General features: G+C 42.0%; 1 protein-coding gene across 4 annotated transcripts in view; it reads right to left on the bottom strand.

Moving 5' to 3' along the window:
• The window catches only part of fgf14 (fibroblast growth factor 14), a 125,806-nt gene that overhangs the window by 6,955 nt on the left and 105,831 nt on the right, over positions 1-13,020 (bottom strand). The window lies entirely within an intron of this gene.

Genomic DNA, 13,020 nt, shown 5'->3' with positions numbered 1-13,020 from the left:
TATCTGAAAAAAATCCTCCAATACGTCCCGTACTGCTGTGCTCTCAATGTCAGCCACTGGAGTCTTTAAGGAGAAACTTAAAGGACTCAAAACAAGGAATATTTTAATTTATTTGCGACAAATGTGAAAGAAATGGCTACTATGGAATTTTTCTCTTTCTGCACCTCTTGGGGGTTTAGTTTGGAAGATTTAGTGGCACCTACCAGTGCAGTTATAGACTGCAACCAACTGAATACCCCTCGCCTCACCCTCTCCTATAGCAGCTCTTTAAAATGTGAAAGGCCCTCTATAGGCAGTGTTCTGTTTGTTTGTCCTGGGCTACAATAGAAACATGATGGTGGAACAGGGCGGACTCCAGTGAAGAGGATCCACTCCCTCTGAATCTATAAAGAGCTCATTCTACGGTTATAAAAACACATCTTAGTTTCATCTGATTGTATTGTAGACTGATAGTAAGACTGTGATAATAAGATATCATAATTAGGATTGTTACATTACATTTCTGCAAATAGATCTCTCTAAATCCTTCTCACTGGACCTTAAACTAATGGGTATACAGCAATGCTAGCAGTGACATGAGACTGGACAAGCACAGCGTTGCTTTGTGCCAAATTCCAAAACATTCAAAGTTAGCATGCTCACAAAAACAATGTTAGCAAGCTGATGTTTGGCAGGTTTAATGTTTCGCATTACTAATTAGCAGTAAGCACAAAATCAAGCTACATTATTTTTGCAGGTATTGGGTGATAAGTGACAGAATCTCGACTTGGCAAAGGAAGGAGAAGAAAACTTGAGGGACTCTGCAAAGTTAAACATCCTGAGAGGGACGTCAATGTGACAAATTTTGTTCCAGTCCATCTAGTGGATGTAAAGATATTTCACCACTTAAGCTAAAAAATAACATAAGATGAAATCCTTAGGCTTCATCCTCTGAGAGCGATCATTATCTGAATCAAATGTCATGGCGATTCATTCAACAGCTATGAAGACATTACACCAGAAAACTACAATGTTACTAGAGGAGAAGAAGGGGATCATCATCACTATCATGATATTTGAATTCTCAATAAAATGCTCTCAGCTAAATTTCCATCTTTCTCCGGACTTTTGAGTTTCTAATACTGAGGCTCTTGCTTTAAATTAGCATCTGAACGCTCTGAACACAGGACACACCATGCCATGATTATGGTGTAATTAGCCCTTTGGTGAATTACTCCTGTCAGAGCTTATCCTCCAGACGGCATTCAGCTGGAAGCAGAGCAGGAAGGAGCACAGAGACACTCGGGATGACCATAATGATCCTGTGAAGCGCCCGGCTGTATTTTAAGCGTCCTCTCTATCCTTGATTAAGGGCTTGTATGCGTGAAGCATAACATCAGCACCGGTTGAGATGTTAAAAAACCCCCAAAACATTTCAGTTCAGCAGCAGTCCACACCATCAACATAGGCATCCAGAGGTTAAAGTACTCATCTGCAATGTGTTCGGAAATCCCACGTACAGATGTCGGTAGGTCTCGCCAGCTATTAAGTTACACAAGAGAATTAACTTCAGACTATTCTGGTGCTAAATGTAGGATTAGGATCAAAACTATTAATGCTGCGTCTGTCACAGCAGCCGAGCAGAACAATCCAATGATAGGCAGACACTGCGGCTTGGGGCAATAAAAAAGCAAGTCTGACATGATAAAACCCTGAGCACGAGGCCGTCTGGCACGTTAAATATCACATAAATAAACAATCCCTTTGGACGAGACGATGCACAGGCTCGACCCCATCGTTATTCATTTTGTCGTGCAAGATTTATTGTGTGTCAGCGGCGAGCAGCAGTACATCAAATGGCTGCTTATTATGTCCAAGTTGTCAGAAAGAGAAGTCTGTGTCCTGTCTGGTGAGGATATTACACACTCTACACAACACACACAACCCATATAATACAAGATTTCAGAGACACTCCGGTGATTTGTAGCCAACAACAGACAGCACACGTCTTAATTTCACTGCTTCGTTTGTCAGGCCAAATGTCCTTTGTTCTCCCGAAACAATGTTCAAGCGTGCTCGTTTCATGCCGAAGCAAACTCTGTTACTGAGCCGATTAGAAGGCAAACAGTTCTACCTTCATGGTTCCCTGAGTTGCCTCAATTAGGTAATTAATTCTACTTCTTCCTCGTCAGGTGAGCCTCACTGCAGGTTGGCTGGCTGCTGTAATTAGACACAACATTTCGATGCCGGTCCAGGCTCAGCCCAGCGCTGATTACTTAAACTGCACACCCGAAAAAACAGCCTCGAGTCAAAGTAATCATACAAGCCCGGTGCCAAGGCCATAATTGTGGCTAATCAAACGCCTTCACACAGACGCAGGAAAAGTCTGCCTTTGTTTACGGAGGCACAGCGAGTGGAGGTGGCTCGCCTGTGGAACGATGCTTGACACTGAGCAAAAATGTAAAGACTGCCAGTCACCATAATCAGTTTGACTTGAAGATCAGAGCAGTGACGGCAGCCGACTTCAGACACATTGTTTGTTGATTGCACTGCAAGTGTGTCAAATGTCAGTGACAAGCTGAGTGCTTTAATCGTGTTCTGCCTTTGTCTCGTGTCAGTCACGGTTTAGTCATTTGTGCTCATTTCTGATCAATAGTGCTTCATTCATGTGTCAGAAGTTGTTGATAATCTGAATTATGCAATATTTTCTTTGACTTTGACTTCTTTGGCTATAAGCTTAATGGCCAAAAGTATGCAGACACCTAGTCGGAGTATATGAACAGCTAATTATCACCCACTGGTGTGTGGACTACCAATCTTGAGGCCTCCAGTTTGACATTAAAACCGTTGCCATCTTGTTTTTTTGGAGCTATAACTCACCAAATTTGGATAAGAGGGTGGCTCTGGGGAGGGTATCCTGATGGGACTGAACTGGGAACCCAAGTGCACGCTGTAGTAGTGACCTGTCACTCACAAGTAGCCATGCCCTGAGGCATACCCTGCTTTATCGCCTAATTTACTCTAAATGGGACCATAATTTACAAAATGAACATCATGCTGTATTGTAGAATATTTGAAAAAGGAAGCAATTGAGACAAAAAACAAGTGAAGTCTCTGTTTCATTGAGGTAATAAAGTGAGAAGCAGTCAACCTGTATGTAAGATAAACTGCTGTTCTGCAACCACAACAAATTAAGGTGATAATATCACAATGTCAACTAGGCATTACGTTGTTTCTATACATACAAATCAAGCCCCATGGGATGCAGGCAAAATCAATATTTTTCCCGAGAAACATCCATTTACATCCTTTAATTTCACATTCCTCAAGTTTTATAAAGTTGATGATCCATTAGTAAATATTTCACGTAAATGTCACAAATACTGAATCTGATCACCATGTTGTAGCATTACATGTGTATTCTGATGAAAAGTCGTCAGTAAGAGGAATTTGTTAAAGGATAATTTATAAGAACCGGTCACAATCATAGAGAGGAGGTTTGCGGCAGTATACAGAGTTGTTTGCTGTATTATTCTGACATCAAACCGATTTTTTTGTTTAAACAAAGGTGACATTGAAAGAGAAAAAGGAGAGCGAGATTCAGACGCGGCGCACACTTTCGCACCAGCGGCAAATCGAATCATTTTCGAGGCACCAACCGCTTGATTTTCTCCCCTCTCGATCTCCCTGCCTGCCGCTGCACATCAGTGGCTCCCTGCGCTGAAAGGAAAGGCCATAATTGACCTTGGCCACAGACAGCGCGAGGGGCAAAAAAACGCTCAGCCCCACATAATCAGCCCCGGTCACCAAAGCAAAAAAGACAGCGACAGAAATAAAGGAGAGAAGAAGAGTCAGGTGAAGGTGCAGCGGAAAAAAGGCAAAGAGATTGAATGAGAGAGAGAGACAGAAAGGAGTGTGGTCGAGGAGAAGGGGCAAATCTTGAGAGGAATGCAGTCCGTCAAGAAAATTACAGAAAGATAAATTAAAAAGTAAAGAAAAGAGTCAAAAGGATACAGACAGATGGAAAGAGTGGGAGTTTACAATAGAAAGCTCAGAAAAAGAGAAGACTAGGCATTAAAGGAGTGGAAGGAGCAAAGAGAGAAACCACTCTGAAAACAAACCTCCCTTTGAAAAAAAAAAAATCAAAACACAAAATGGGTTGTGATTTCCCACCATGACTGTGGAAAAGTAGGTGAGAGGAGGCTGGTGTTGGGCGGGAGGGGGGGCGCACATTAATATGCAGAGTGACTGCTCACTACCCCACTGTGGAAACGAAGAAATTGTTTATTAATGCTGCCAGCATAAAACCTATTAATCCATGGAAAAAGGTCAACCTCCAGAAAGCTGAGCTGCATTCACAATGCTAAGCTGCGCTCATATGTATAAGAGTCACGTCGACAGTGTGTGCAGACAATGGGCGCTTCGGCAGACCTGTCTGATTATCAAACCCAGAGGAGGGAGGAGAGACAGGGACCAAATGAAGAGAGTCACTGGTAAACAGCTGGATGAGTTGTGTCCATAGAGCATGTACAGTCTCAGATTTCACTTTTTTTCTTTCTCTTTTTTTACCTTTAATTGTTTGTTTTACATGATGTGCCAGTGTATAAGATAAAACCACTATGAAAGGGTGGCAATTTGTGCCTATATTTAAAGGTAAATAACATAAAACTGAAGTTCGGGTCAGGTGGGACCCCAGAGATCTCCAAAATCAGAGGCTGCACCGTGATCAGCACGCAACAGTAATGGCATGTTTTATGGAGAAAATATTACGTTTTTGACGGAATAAAAACAAAAGACAGAATGATCAAGGAGACTTTCCTCGCTGAGCCTCAAAGTCACAGTGTCAAAGGAATATTTCTTGACTTTGCTCTTTGCCTGCACAGATCCTTGGATCTGCAGACAATGAAAGTGCATGTTGTCACGCTCTACAACACTGACTCAAACGATGCATCAGATTTGAGCTGCGAAAAATTAATAGCTACAACTGACGAAGATGTCTGCAATTCACAGGCGACGCAAACGGCGCCATGTTTCACGAATGACTCGGAGAAAACCGTTTTTTTAATGGTGATTGTGAATCATCGAGTCTGTGTTTTACATTTCAAGAGTTTTAAACAAAAAACGGCAAGTTAATTATTACTGTCAGCTCTGACAGGACAGACACAACAGAAGCTATCGAGACAAAATGATAACCTCCAAATGTGGCAAACAACTCATAATTCCTTTTTTTTTCTTTTCACTATAATTCTTGAAAGTTTCGAACTGTAAGGTTATTATATCTGAACATTACCAGATCAGATTTGTTTTATGTCCTTTTTCAATGCAGTAGATAAGAAAAAACCTTCAACTCTGAAGCTATTGAATAGTGAGCCAGCAGACTGCACTCCAACGACACACTGCTTTAAGGGTAAGGTTTTATTTTCAAATAACAGACAATACTATCAGACCATTGCTTACAGTCACCTTAACATCTGTTGTAATGCTTCCCTTTTTCGCCCAAGTGAGCAAAAATATACATTTTACTGAAAGGGTGACAAAAAGAACTGACACTTCAAGGTGTTTGGCCACCACAAGCACTTAAGTGTTCAATAAAGTTTCCCCGAAGGCAGAGAACCTTTAACACTGGCCCAGTACAGCTCCCCTGGCACACACTCGCACACACACACACACACACACACACACACACACACAGATAGAAACAGTCTATGTTTAGAAATGATCTCTGTAGGAAACAGACCTGTGGCATGCAAAAAGTCCAATAAAGATTTGGGTCATGATCTGGATTTAAAGAATGAGATAAGCTAAATAACAAACTCTATTAATGTTTTGAAGGTAATTCAGTGAAAAAGGATTTCTGTTAAAGGGCAACTTAATGTTGCAGCCACAATGAATGTCATTAGACACTACATGTCTGGCAAAATTGATTTAGTTTGAGTAGGAGGAAAACAGACCATCATGTTAAAGATCAACTCCACACATTTTGCACATTACAATGAAAGTGTGTTTAAAGGTCTCTGGGAGTACTACTGCATATGAGGTAAAAGTTGTATTCAGCCTTTTGTGGCTCCAGAGGAAGCTGCATGCAATCTGATGAGTTGCCTCCAGTGATGTCACTCAGTGGCTTAGTTGCGTTTTGGGCATTTTGGACTCATTTTAGACAGTTTATAAGAACAAAAGATGAAAATCCGTTCAGCCAAACCAGAGATATCGGCTTTTTTATTCCCCGAATTCATCTTCCTTTTCAAAACTTGGCACCTACATTATCCACATTACAACTAAGCCATTTAGTGACATAACTGGAGACAATTTAACAGATTACATGCAGCTTCCTCTGGAGCAAGAAAAAGCCTTTTTAACTTTTTTTCCCCATCTGCAGCAGTACTCCCCAAGACCTGTAAACACACTTAAGTGAGTAAAATTGGTGGACTTACCCTTTAAGTTATGGGCCCAGAGTCAAATTCTCCAATCAAATGTCTGAGTGACAGGTGGAACAGGATTTCTATTAACATTCGATGTGCGTTAAAATGTTGAAATTGTGTTTTTGTTATTAAAATCTTCAAAAAATAAGAAGATTGATTACTTCGATTGAGATTTCAGGCTGCAACAGACAACAGTGAACAAGCACCAGCTTAAACTGGCGGGCATTATAATCAAGCACTGGGGTCACCGGGGTCAGTTTGGATAAACACACACAGAGAAAGCCAATCCTGAGAAAAGGCAAACATCCTAAGCCTTTGGAATAAATCACTGGAGAACACAATAAAGTCTATATGAGGAAAAAATGCATTTCTCACACTAAAAAAAATCCAAAAACACAACGTTGTAGGAGAGCCTGTCGGTGAACAAACACACAAACAAAGAGCAGCCACCCACGCCTAGACCGGTGGGGTTCCAAGTGCTCCTCGGTGTGTGCGTGCATGTGTGTGTGTTTGTCCACTCTGCTGCAGTTGATCCGTAAATTGGTACCAGATTGGTGTCAAGACAGCCGCATTTTCTCGCTAGATTGGTTGGTCATCTTCTGTCAGGCCTGCCAGCCAGCCAGCGAACTGCCACGTGCAACAAGCTGACAAGCAATATAGACATGTCACACTCACACTCACACTCACACATACGGCGAAACACACACACCGTTTCACTGAAGTGCACGCGCGCGCACACTCCAAGCACACACAGAGGAAAATAAATAGACACTCATTTTACAGCACAGTAACAGCGAACATACAGAGAGGAGAATGTGAGCGGCGTCTCCAGGTATGGAGCTGTGTGCTTCTGTCTCTGCTCCGTTTGTGTTGTTTACACCCTCAGGAACTGCGTCCCAGTTTTTTTTTTTTGGGAAGAGGAAGGGCATGTCTTCTCCTTGTAGATTCACTCGTCGGTGGCTCTGTCTCACGCTGCCTTGCACTTAAACATCTTCCTCGGCTCTCAGCTCTAACGGGCGTCCGGCTTTATGAAAAGATTGCAGTGGGTGAGCAGAGAGCAGCTCCTTTGTTGGTATAAGATGCACCAACAAAGGAGCTGCTCTCCTCCTCACACATTTAATGGAAACACACACTTAAATATGTGTTAGTGTTTATATTGGATGTGTTGGTCTTCTTACTAATGTCAGCGCTGGTATTTTAGTCTTTTGTGGGAGCGGTGGCATTGATGCTGCATTTGTTGTTACTTGAGCTTGATTTGTGTAACTGTTGCCGTTACTGGAAAATTCAACCACTGTCTATATTATTGCTCAATGAATGGCTTATAAAGAATTATGAAGAAGTATGTGTACAGTCACGTAACTATAAATCAAGATTCATTGACAAGCCGAACTATGAATGTACCATTTATCAGTTATGATAGTTATAAAGCGTGACCATGGGATTCCACGAATCATCCATATTTTATAATAATGAGAAGACTTTAAGGATAAGGCTGTTGAATTAATCTAATTAAGTGTATCATTGTCACAAAGTCCTATGAAAAGATCTAAACCAGCAATTAATTGATTCAACATGAAACTAACATCAATTAATTCCAGTTTCACAGCAGGCCCATCACACAGCATCCTGGTGCCATAAATAACCAGAGTACAAGCACCAATTGTTGGCTAATTCGTAACCTACAGTAGCCCTAAACAAATAAATGATTGAGTGGCATTTGCCAAAAACCACAGTGCCCGGCTGTTTAAAGAGGAAACGGTGGCTGTTTTATTTTAATGAAACAATATGTGCTGCATGTAGTGAAGAGGCACTTGGCGTTTGGTAGAGCAGCTTTGATGAGCTTAAGGCTGAATGCCACATACAGTCTGTCTCTCAGTACTTTTCATGTTGGTTTCGGTTTTATGGGATCCTGCTGACAGCGAGGATAATAGCCTCAAACTTAAATTGGGATATCATAAACTGCTTTTGTGCGTGTGAAGGTGATCGAGTGAGGCATGCACCGGAAACTGCAAGACCAAAAGAATGCACAAACATCTATGACCTGACATATCCAGTACTGTCACTGGAAGGTTATAAATGGCCCTTGCTTTCGAAGGTAACCCCACGTCCAAATTGCAGCATCACTGATAGGTCAGAAAAGCCCTGCCCTCCTGAAGCAGGAAATCATTTTTCATAGCTGTCTGCGGGGTTTTGGCACACCACATATCCCTCACATACCTAATTGTGCTTTCCAATAGGCAAGAGCTGAACTATCGATGTAGCTACAAATAACTTCCTCACATGGCAGAGGGCGAATGTGCTCTATTTTCACAGAAGCAGAGGCAGAGGAAATGCAGGTGCGATGCCATTTTTATCAGGCACACCTGCATTTTGTGCCTCTAAACTGACACCTTACATTGAGTGGGTGGAGCAGCATAGCAGAGGTTCAGGGATACAGCACAATTTTGGTTTTGGCATAAATAACTGTGTCATAGCACAAATACAAGCGCGCACAGAAGTTCTTGGAAGGGTCTGTACCGTGTGTGACTAATTGGGGATTTTTATTTTTACCATTAATGTCATCCACAGCTGCTTATACCGCAGGGTGCATCAGGATGTCTTTCTTTCAAGGTGACTGAATCATTGTATCTCTTACATGGCAGTCACAATTGTACGTGAATTCCGTCTGAGTCTCTAATTTGATTTTGAAAAATGTCTAAACACTGATGTCAAAGAGCGTGGGCACCTGAAACATTTTATTACATTCTCACTGCAAAAGCCACACCCTCTATTTCTATACAGTTTAATAAGAGTGTGTTTAAATAGAAGGTGTGGACCTTCACCAACTATTATGGTTCCTGGTCAGCACCTTAACCCCTGGTGGTGACAGTAAAGATCAAGCATCAATGGCAAGATGGATTTGTAGAAATAATTTGTCCAAAACTGCAGACCGGTACAGCAGGCACTGAAAAACAGTCAGCAAAACTGTTAACAGCAAATTATTTGTAATTCGGGAGGTTCAATATTCAAGGAAATTCTGTTAAGCAGAATTGAGTTGCAGATGTTGTGAGAGATCTTAGGCAGTTAAACATCACATTTCTTTTGCAGCGGAGTGACTGAAGTCTTTGAGAAGGCTCTCGGCTTGTTTTCTGTATATAAGTGTCACTACAGAAGCTCCTAGCGGGCCTAGACTGATGTTTCTGTGCTGCAAGCTTCAGATCTTGTTTGGCCCTTGTTACCATCTCATTGGAAGCATAGGTTAGTGTCATCGCACTCTTTTTGGGAGCAATTCCAGTGTTATATCTCTGTTCGCAGCACACAACGCTGCTATTCTTGTCCTCGAGTTTGTCACAGAGAGTTTTGGACCTGTTGTATACTGCTACTCCAAATTCCTTGCATAAATTAGCATCCCCTGCTTCCTTTCTCCAGTCAATCTGCTGAATAGGATCTCTGGCTGGTACTGTTACTCTTAGAATTTCCATATCTCCGTGTAAAAAGGATTATTCGTGGTGTCCACATTCACATGCAATTATGCCCACATTTAGAGCGCCAGGTTTGTGCATCATTCATGCCCAGCAGATAACATCTGCCTGTGTTTTTCTCAGAAGCATGTCGCAGGTCATCATAGAGGTTGTCATTCATTGGCAGACGTTGCAGTGCAGTGCATAATCTGGATGCTAGAGCATTATGCAAATAGACGTAACTATTACCGTTGGCGAAATAAAAAAGTTAACCCGTTTGTACCAACCACACGCGTGTGATTACAGATGCTCGCACGGCCAGATGTTTGGATGACAGTGTGGTGACTCTGAAGACCTGAACAGATGGAATGAAAAAACTAGATTAAAGCTGTGATTTCTTCAAATGGCCGGTTTTATATATAATGGGATTGAGGGATTTGGTTGCAGACAGTCCTGCTTCTCCTTTAAATTTGACTGTAGTGAGGCCATTTCACAGTGTCCTTCACTTTTGAAACCTTGTTGACAAGCAGCCAGAGCACTCACAGCCAGAGTGTCTGCGCATGAGGGGAAGACAGTAGAGGATTCCCCAACAGTCTGTCTCTCTCTGAGGATGAAATGTGGCATGGCTACAGCTGGAAGGCTGAGTGATTCAACCAGTCAGCCAGAAAGGAATCACAAAGCAGCCGGCCTGCCCATCAGCTGCCATATTTGATCTGGGGAATACTGTGCTGAATGTAGTCAATACTTCACCTGCGACTGACCAGAATCCTGCTGTACGATCTGAAGCTCTTTTGCATCATTCCAATGTGATCTGTGAAGTGTCTATTCACAATCAGTTTCTCATTTTAATGTCACATAGTGATATGCATTTCTTGAGGTTTTTCCAGAGGTCATCTTCATACAGGTGACAGTCAGAATTTGATCAGTTTGTTGAAACTGGCTCTTCTATGAGACATCAAATGTGACAGCAAAAACACATTTGACCAACTTGGCAACAAAACACTGTTAACTGTCTTGCACTGGCTCTTTTAGAGCTTTTTATGTTTTTCTTCCTAACAGACTACAGAGTGACAGAGAGGGGCAGTGGATGTGGTGGAGGAGGGGAAGGTTTAGCAGTGAAGTTGTTGGTTTAGCAGTATATTAAAAAGTTGAGGCTTGTGTCCAACAAACACTACGGTTTCTCTTTCTTCCTTCCAAAATCTGCCATTTTGATTAGCCAACAGTTTATAACTGACCAGCTGACTTTGCTATGAAGCTCTAACTACCTGCTGAAACAGTCCAAAACCGTTTGAAAAACCAGCTGCTGGCGACTTGACAAACCATCTTGAGGTGAGTTGAGATGGGCCAGTTTACAATCTCTATAGGTTTCCACCATGACGGAAACTGACAATCTCTACTTTGAAGAATTGAATACTATGCTCTCAAAATTCTTCCAAATACAAGAAAAAATCCTCCTCACTTCCTGAACCAACTCAGCCATGAGGTGACAATTGATGGACAGGTCTGATTCTTCTTAAAAGTGTTTGACACCACAGACGCAGATCTAAGTCAATCATCTTTCTCTGACCTAAGGTGTTCTGTTACCAGCTACACTGACTAATCTTGCTCTTGTACATGGTGTCTATTATGCACAGCCTACGATGAGCACAGAGGCCCAGTGACAAAGCATCAGGTTCAGATCAGGGTCATTTTTTCCTGCCAAACATCCCTTGCAGATTTGTTCCAGGTTCCAGCAGATCTGTGCTCCAAGATCCACAGCGGCGCCCTTTCAACAACCTCATGCATCGATTCCAAGAAGACCAGTTTTCTTGGAAATGCTCCGTGGTGCGTAGGCATCAACAACACAAAGCGGTTGCAGTTGTACAGGAGCAAAACTGCTTGTTTCCCTGAGGAAAACTCTCTCAGGCTCCCAGCCTGGGGTGTATTAGTGTCCTTTTACCTGCCTGTTATTTCTGATCAACTCTGGAAGTGGAGAGAATCAAGACCCCATCTAGGAACTTGCCACACCTCAGTATTTGATACAAGTTCCTTTAAAATGAAGTCCTTTGCTGGTGGTAGGACAAATGTTTTCTTCAGGTGTCCACATGGAAGGGGCAGATGTGCAGACGACATAAGGTTTGTTACTTTTTACAACAGGAAAATGTGTGAAAAGGTTTAAAAGTGCAGATATTGAACAGCTGCTTGTTTCTTTTTATCTGTGAGCTATAAGCCTCCTTTTCCTGTGTGCATGTGCATGTTTTCTGGCATGAATAGCTTTTCTGGTAGTATTGTGCGTGTGGGTGTAACGTATCACACAATAAACTCCTTCTGACCTGCTGGCCTCTGCACTGAAGCTGTGGTGTAGGCACAGTAACCAGAAGATCGTCCGCTATAAACATTTACAGGTCAGAGCAAATACCACAATACTACACACAGATGTCTGAATAATATTTATATTCAATATTTTTTTTTGTTTTCTTGAAAGAATAAAACGGAATATAATATGCTCAGCCATATCATGAATTGAGTATTGAACACATAGTGTGGATGAACACAAATGTGCCTGAACTTGCAGGTTCTAGAGCTCTGGCAGTAGCCGCTGTATCGCCGGGCTCACAGTGTGAGGAACCACATATGGACACAGCAGACAGAGGATTAGCTTAGATTTAAGAGATTTCATTTCTATGATTTACAACCTTTCTGTAAGACCTCTCACTGTATTGATTTTTACAACTGCAGGGGTGAAGCTTGATAAAATGTTACTTTCATTTCATGGGTGGAAATAGAAAAGGAAGACAGATTCTTGTGGCAGAAATGAGAGGGCTGTAGCCATTACACCTGCAGGCGAGCAGAACACTGGGGGCTTTTTTGTCGCAGCAGGAGAACCTCCATCCTTCACATACATACACCCACACTTTGATCCGGCTACAGAGAACAGCTTGAGCAAGACTTGAACCTGCAACCCCATGGGCATGACACAAAAGTCCTTCTGAGGTATGAGCCATGATAATACAGCCATAACCCTCCAGAATTTCTCTTTATGAATCATTTCTTGATGCTAAATAGTATCAACGATAAACCAACATCAGTGGAAAACCTCAAGGTATTCAGAGACTTTCCATAGCAAGCAAGAAAAAATATTTCATAAATGTTCTTTAGACTTAGTGACTGAAAATGTGATGATGACTGCAGTTTATAGCAAA

The sequence above is a fragment of the Sparus aurata genome, chromosome 9, assembly GCF_900880675.1.
Source record: "Sparus aurata chromosome 9, fSpaAur1.1, whole genome shotgun sequence".
NCBI lineage: Eukaryota > Metazoa > Chordata > Actinopteri > Spariformes > Sparidae > Sparus > Sparus aurata.
The sequence above is the reverse complement of the archived record's forward strand: the minus strand, read 5'-3'. Positions and strand labels throughout refer to the sequence as shown.